The sequence below is a fragment of the Sprattus sprattus genome (assembly GCF_963457725.1).
Source record: "Sprattus sprattus genome assembly, chromosome: 4".
In the NCBI taxonomy this organism is placed as follows: domain Eukaryota; kingdom Metazoa; phylum Chordata; class Actinopteri; order Clupeiformes; family Clupeidae; genus Sprattus; species Sprattus sprattus.
This window is the reverse complement of record NC_137923.1, coordinates 14,445,370-14,452,413: the sequence shown is the minus strand read 5'-3', so window position 1 is coordinate 14,452,413 and position 7,044 is coordinate 14,445,370. Positions and strand designations below refer to the sequence as shown.

Below are 7,044 nucleotides of genomic sequence, written 5' to 3'. Positions count from 1 at the left end.
GAGGGGCTCTTAAAAAGGTAATGATTTTGAAGATAACAGTTTGCTGATAAAGGGCACTTCAAGGCTAAACACTGGCAACAGGGTGTCAGTCAAAACGGTTCTAGAAAGGCTCCAAACAAGGACCCCTTCATCTTAAGTTCATCCTCGTGGACAAGCTGTAGAACCCTGCAGTGCAGACCGACAGTCAATCCATATGCGAGGAGCCTGGGAAGGGGGACCTGTCACACGATCCAGGCCGGTTTAATGGCAGTAAGGCTAGCGAGGGGGGTCTGCTGTGTCTATCAGGTGCGTCTGGAGCAGGTATCAATGTGGATGAGCGGCGCTTTCCATGGAAAAACAATTAGCCAAAAAAGGAGAAGGGGCAGCACAGGCATTCCCTCATTAAAGCACCAGTGTGGCTATTTTTACACAACTCTGGCATATCCACACACACACACACTACCACACACACACACACTAATCGGACTGTGTGACCTATGGGCTGCATTATGGTGGGCTGGTGGCGTCGACATCACCTCAGCGGAGTGGTTTCAGCACCTAATTCATTATCAGCTCCAATACGAGTTGGCTGTTCCCCCTGCTAAGTAAGTGGCAGGCTATTAAAAGCAGCCCCTATCGGTAAACCCACATTACACAGGGTCATGTACCTGCAGCTGATTTGAGTTAGGCCCTGGCCAACCCCATAAATAAAGACACACACACACACACACACACACACAGACGAAAAAGAGACTGAATCACCATGCCCATAAATTGCTTGTCACTGAGCATGCAAGTCGCCTGAGTGTCCCAGTAAAGAGGGCCCAGAAAGCAAGATGAATTTTATGTAGGTTATAAATGCTAAGTGGGGATATGGGAAGACTGGCTTCCATGCAGGAAGACCAGCTGTTCTTCCTTAGAAGCAAAGAAAAAGAGAGATAGCCAAGTGGCTGGCATTCCAGTCCTGTTTGATATCTCAAGTCCTAACAGCCAACTCGATCAAGCACTTTTCAATGCACTGATCTCGAGGGTGGAGGATATGTCATAGCAATACTTCATAAGCTAATGCTCCAGCGACTCCAGCCAAAATGATTTTCAAAGAAGATAAATATTGCCATGAACAATTAGAGGGACCTCATTAGTCACATCCGTATTACTAGCTGAGAATGAGGAGAGAAATGAAACCGCATATACACATGGCTGTTTCTGTCGACACGGCGCTAAGCCAAAGGCCAAAAGCATTCATCAAGGGTGGTTAATATCCTCTCCACACCCTCTTCTCCACACAGATGAGTCTGCTGCCTCCACCGCCACCTTTAGAAGGTTACAGGAGGACTGGATCATAAGGTCTATGTCCTCCCTCTCGGTTTGTCTTTCCCTCTCTCCCCTCTTCTTTGTCACGGTCTCTTGTTCTACATTCGGCATTTCTCTCTGGTAACAGAAGCCCAACTGTCGGTAGCTCCTGGCTTACGCTGTCAGCCTTTGGATTTGCACATGTTCCCAGGGTGAGGGAGTGTGAAAGGGAGCTGCTTTCTTTAGCATAGCACCTCTTTCAGCAAACACACAAGGGGTGGTGTGTGGGTGTGCTTAGGCATGTGTTGATGTACATGTGCGGGTGTGCGCTGATAACTGCCACAATCAATGAAAAAGACCCATGAAGTGTTGACAATACATTTGTCAGTAAATAACGTAGTGAAGGGAGGCAGGTAAACCAGCAAGTGAAAGGTATGGAGATTTAGGGAGTTTGGTGGGACTTCCTCTTGGTGTCTCTGTGGGGTTTGTTCTCATTAGCCAGCTAGGGTATGAGAACTGTATGAATGCATGAATAAGGTCTGCATGAATAAGGTAAGAAACTACTGATTGTTCAAGGATGCATACATTGCTTTTGGTTTAATGTCAACAGATGCCCAACATTCAAACAAAAACAGTATCAAACTGTGTGTAAAAAAAGACGTTTACATCCACTCTGAATTAACAGTCACCTGGGCACATTGACCTCATTTATCAAGCAAAGGCCTTTACAAATTCGAAGGGTTTACACTGCAGCCAAACTCTTTTAGTTATGGCTAGATTGGAAACATTCATCCTTCAAAAAAGTTATCAGGTTTGCCTTCTCCACCATCATCCTTCCATTTCTGAACCACTCTGAATGGATGGAATGGAAAAACATTTAAGATATCTGGCCATGGATGTGTCTTGTAAGCCCCGATCCCCACCTCAGTATCAGAATGACACCACTGCTAGGCTGCAGTCAAACTCGAGGTGTTTGTGGGTCTAAATGATTGCCTGATTAGGTTCACATTCCTGGACTCTACACAACATCCACCTAAATGAGGTCAAATATGTTTCTCCCCTGTTCAATCAACACTTGATTTCTGCACCTCTATCTCATTATTTCACTCTCTCACTGCCTCTCCCTCTCTCTCTCTCTCTCTCATTCTCACTCTCACTCTCCTTTCACTCAGAATCCCAGTGGACCTAATGGGATCTGAGCAGTGAGACTGCCTCCTCCCTCACTTTTGTCTGTGAATGAGTAGACTGGAGGAGCGTCTCCACCCACCATCCTCGCTCGGTGCCCGACCTCCACCTCCGCTCCTCCGCAGCATGCCAACCTAGAGCCTGTGCCAAGCTACGCCGCCTCCTCTGTCTACTGATGCACGGGCACATTGAGCGGTGCTTTTCTCATATTATTCATTCTGTGAATCTAGCACAGTTGAACTCTAACCCAGTGCTCGCCTTTGTATTTTCGCTCTACACCACTGAGAATAGGGATTGACATTTCCTTTTGATAGGTTTAACCAGATTCATTGACATTTATCGACAGAGGTTTTTTGCTGTGTTGTGAAACATGGAATTTGTGTGCTCTCTGGCATCTCGCATTTCATCCTTTACGGCTTTTCTCATGTAATACTGGAATCTGTTCATTGACGGCATTGACAACAATCATTCATAATATAGAGCACGCTCCTGTAACCCATCTGATTAAGAGAAGACAACATGCTGGCTTGCTGCTGTTTCAAAATACAACCATGACCGAAAGCCCTGAGATGAGGGTGAATGGAGAACATGAGTGAGAGTTGTGGAAAGGAGAGAGGGCATTGGCCTATTCCAAAGACAGGCACAAAGACAGAGGTCATGGAACACTGTGCGACCCCTCCCCAGTCCACTTATCAGGTCCACCACTGACTAAAACACACAAACTACCTCTGCTGTGACATCAGTTCTACAATAACAGGGGGACAAATGACAATACAAAAACAAGAGGGCAAGATATAGACAACTAAACCGACATTTGTGAAAGTGTATGTACTGTACGTGACAGAGAGAGTGACAGAGACAGACGGACAGAGAGAGTGAGAGACAAAAGAGAGAGAGGAAGCATAAGAACAATGTGAATTTCTATATGATAGTACCACAGGATGCTCCTCCACTGAATGTCTACTAATCTTCTTGAAGGAGTGCTGGAACTGGCAGGTAGCAGGTGCAAGCAGATATGTGTGAATACCCTCCCTCAGCCATCAATCAAGTCATGACACATGCAGTGCCTTCCTCAGTGTGCACAGCGGAGACAAACTGCTCAAACGTTTTCTTTTTCAGACACATGCAGGTGCACAAACATGTGCATGCACGTACACACACACGTTTTTCTGTCCCACAGAGGTGCATAGTAAGTGCATTTCCGTTCTCACAGGTGGCACTGTCATATAAGCCATGCTGTATGCTGAATGGAGAAACAGAAAGTGTCAGGTCACACCTTTTAATTTGTTCCTCATTACCTCATCCTTCAATCTGTGTGTGTATGTGGGTATGTGTGTGTATATGTGACAGGGAAAGAAAGTGTGAGATAATATAGAGAGGTGTGAGTGTGTGAGAGAGAGAGAGTATAACATGATGTCATTCCCTGACCGACAGTAGTCAAGAGTAACATTCCCTGAAGAGGGACCCATCACATGCAGATTTTACAGAAACATAATGCGATCTTTGTATGAATCACAGGAGGGATACCTTATCTCTTCCTGTTCATCCTGTGCCTTTAGTTTGCATGAGCTACTGTAGATATGCAGCTATGTCTGCTGGCATGTTGAAGTGGTCATGTGATGGGGGGCTAGCCAGAACCCATACCATCAGCTTTACATCTATCATTTGTCACTGTCATAAGAGCCCTCCCTTTATCACTGCAGGGCCTGAGCACACCCAAAGCCTTACCCTTCACCTCAGTAGGCTACCTTTAAGTGAATTCACCTATGAAAGAGAACACTGGTTGACAAAGCACAAGTGACCCCCCCCCCCCCCCCCCCCCCCCCCCCGATTTACATCAGCACAGTAACATGTATCAGCACTACCATGTTTATAATAGGCTTACATCAAAAAAAGTATTTTGAATGGGTTAGTTGCCTTTGAGAATAAGCATTATCATTGTAGGCTGACTAATACCATAAGCAGGTTAGTTAGCACAGAGTCTAATGAGAATTTGTAAGAGGCTGTATTTTGAAACATATTTCACAAGGCACTGTGGGGAGTCTCTTGAAATAAATGGCAAATTCTTAGCATAAAAATGTCATTCCAGATCTCATCTCAATCTTAACTCACCATAAATCAAACTCACCAAACAAGCTAAAGATTAGTTGAAGTGCAGATGATTAAATACAAAGGTAAATATAAAGGTATAAATATTTGTTTGATGGATCAATAACTGAAACAGTAATGTTCTAAACCCAACGAATCTAGCTAAGTCTGTGGATTCCTTAATAAGAGATGCCTTCTTGTACTTAATAGGTGAACTGAGTCCACTTGAATGACAAAATAAGCCGCGCACTCGTCCTTCTGAGTAGGCTATCTCTCGGTCTCTGTTCAAGTTCCAAGTCCCTAGCCTACCGACAATCTCCAGTGCCTCACCGCAGGACGCGAGTGACTCATGTAGACATCAAGACAGCATATGAAAGAGCCGCGGTTACTATAGGAGTAGCCCTCTTAGAGATCAGAAAACAGTGCAGGCATTAGAAATACATAATAGTCGGATGCAATATGGTACGGTGCTGAAGGGCACAATGAAAATAACGCTGAAACGCCTGCAGGGCCTCATTAATGAGTATGTTATGACAGGACCCTTAATTGTTATGTTAATCAACTTCACGAAATCTTGGCAAACTGGTTTGCGACAACCGGCTCTCGGAGGGTCGCTTATTCTGGAAGGTCACGATGGATTGGGTTACGATGATCTGTTTTAGTCTTTGCTCAAACACGACCTCAGACGTTTCATCACATTTGATCTATTAACACCTTGATTAATTTGCGAGTTTAAGTTCAGATAGGCTCGATAAGAATCGATCGCTGACAGAATCAAAATCCTCAGTAGACTACACACAGTAGAGCAGACTGTCTATTTCCACTCAACTAGCCTGGATGTCACCCATCAGAATGTAACATAACGCATTTTGCAACACGGCTCTATACGGTAGCCAATGTTTTGTGAAACGGTTTGAAATTCGGCAGCCCATCAAGGGGTCACGGATGAACATCATATTCATGTAACAATATTTAGCGCTTGCAATAGGCTACTTAATATCCTGATTACATTGTATTGACTGTGTGCTACTGTAGCCCGTGTCTAACGTTCTGTTACAGTAGCACATCTCGCAGTCTAACGCTCGTGCTTACCTAGGAATAGCAGAGCGAGTCATCCAAAAGAAATGTCTTGGTTGTGAATCGGTTCAGTCCACCCTTCTGTTTCTGAACGAAGGAGACTGAAATGTAAGTCCATCCGAAGAGGGCAGAGCGGGAGAAAGTGGCGTTCACTGCGAACAGCAGAATCCCGAATGAAACCGCACCTGCCTCTTGCCTCTCCTCTATCGCGAAGCTGGTCCAAATTAAGCTGTTGAAAAAACGTGTGGACGGTGCTAGAGCGAAAGCACGGTAACACCCCCTTCCTCTCGGGTCAGTTACTCTCGCTTAGAGCTCGAAAACAACTGAGATAGCATTGCAGTAAAACTGTCTCTTTCCACATGAGACATGACACAACGCCGTCCCTCGGTTACGCTCCTCGGAGGATGAAATGAGGGATGGCATTCCATCTGCATGCTCTATACAGCGCCACGTCGCGAAACTGTCACGAGTTGGTCGCCAAATCGATCGTATATGCACACTTGCCTTAACAGAAACCACCCTAAATACCTTGATTCGCAGTTAATAAGTGACAGATTTGTATCCTGAGTGGAAGTGTGCTTCCATGTGCAAAATGGCTTCCATTCGCAGGAGCTTTAACAGGGACTGTTGATTTCACATCGGTATCCCGTTGCCATAGCAACCTGCAAGTTCCTGTTGTGCTCCCGAGAGAGAGTGTGGTCAGTGTAACGCAGGTCATCATCATGTAGCCTACAGCTGGGCACTAATACTGCTCATACTGTATGTGTGCAAGTACAGGATTCACACCTGACATGTTTGACATTAAGTTAAAGCTGATTATTATGTCAATCTCCATCTCAATCCCAGCTTTCCTCGGAAACAAAAATGGACTTATCAGTCACAGACCCCCAAAATGTCTAAGGCCACCTGTACATTTGAACTCCCTTGTTTTTGTGTTTACTTTCTTTGCCTCATTCTTCAGCTGTGATGTTGTATTTCCACAATATTTCAGCACACAGAGATACATACCAACACCAGTATCTGTTGCATTATTTAGAGGTTTTGTGATGGGTGTCTATGACCCACATAGTAAGAGTCCCTAATGCATTTGGCCAGCAGCAAAGGCAGCCACCTTCGAGCTAGAGAGTATGTCTGTAGCTTGAACAGGTCAGAGGTAGAGTACTGGAAACAAGCATGTTTGCCTGCTTTTGATGTTATGACATCTAGATACGTGGAGAATATGAAGAACATTGTTGGGGTGTCTGAGTTGGCTTTAAAGCAGGATTGTGTCTTAACTGATCAGTGATACGATTCCAGTGGCTTCCAAGTGACTTCCAAGTGTTCACTTGATGGTTGCTGGGCTACGATGTTGTCTGGAGATTGAGCACAGTTGTCTCAGGAGATGCTTAGACGGTGTACTCACTGCATGTGGTCTACGGCACG

The 7,044-nt window shown here is 45.1% G+C and overlaps 1 protein-coding gene across 3 annotated transcripts in view; it reads right to left on the bottom strand.

Moving 5' to 3' along the window:
- The window catches only part of sorbs2a (sorbin and SH3 domain containing 2a), a 75,434-nt gene extending 69,666 nt beyond the window's left edge, over window positions 1-5,768 (bottom strand). For 2 of the 3 annotated variants that reach the window (XM_080836690.1, XM_080836689.1), the window contains exon 1: window positions 5,638-5,768. The gene's annotated coding sequence lies outside the window, so the exon portion shown is untranslated. The remainder of the gene's footprint in view (window positions 1-5,637) is intronic. The other variant, XM_080836691.1, reaches the window with a different exon arrangement.
- Window positions 5,769-7,044: the final 1,276 nt, after the last annotated feature.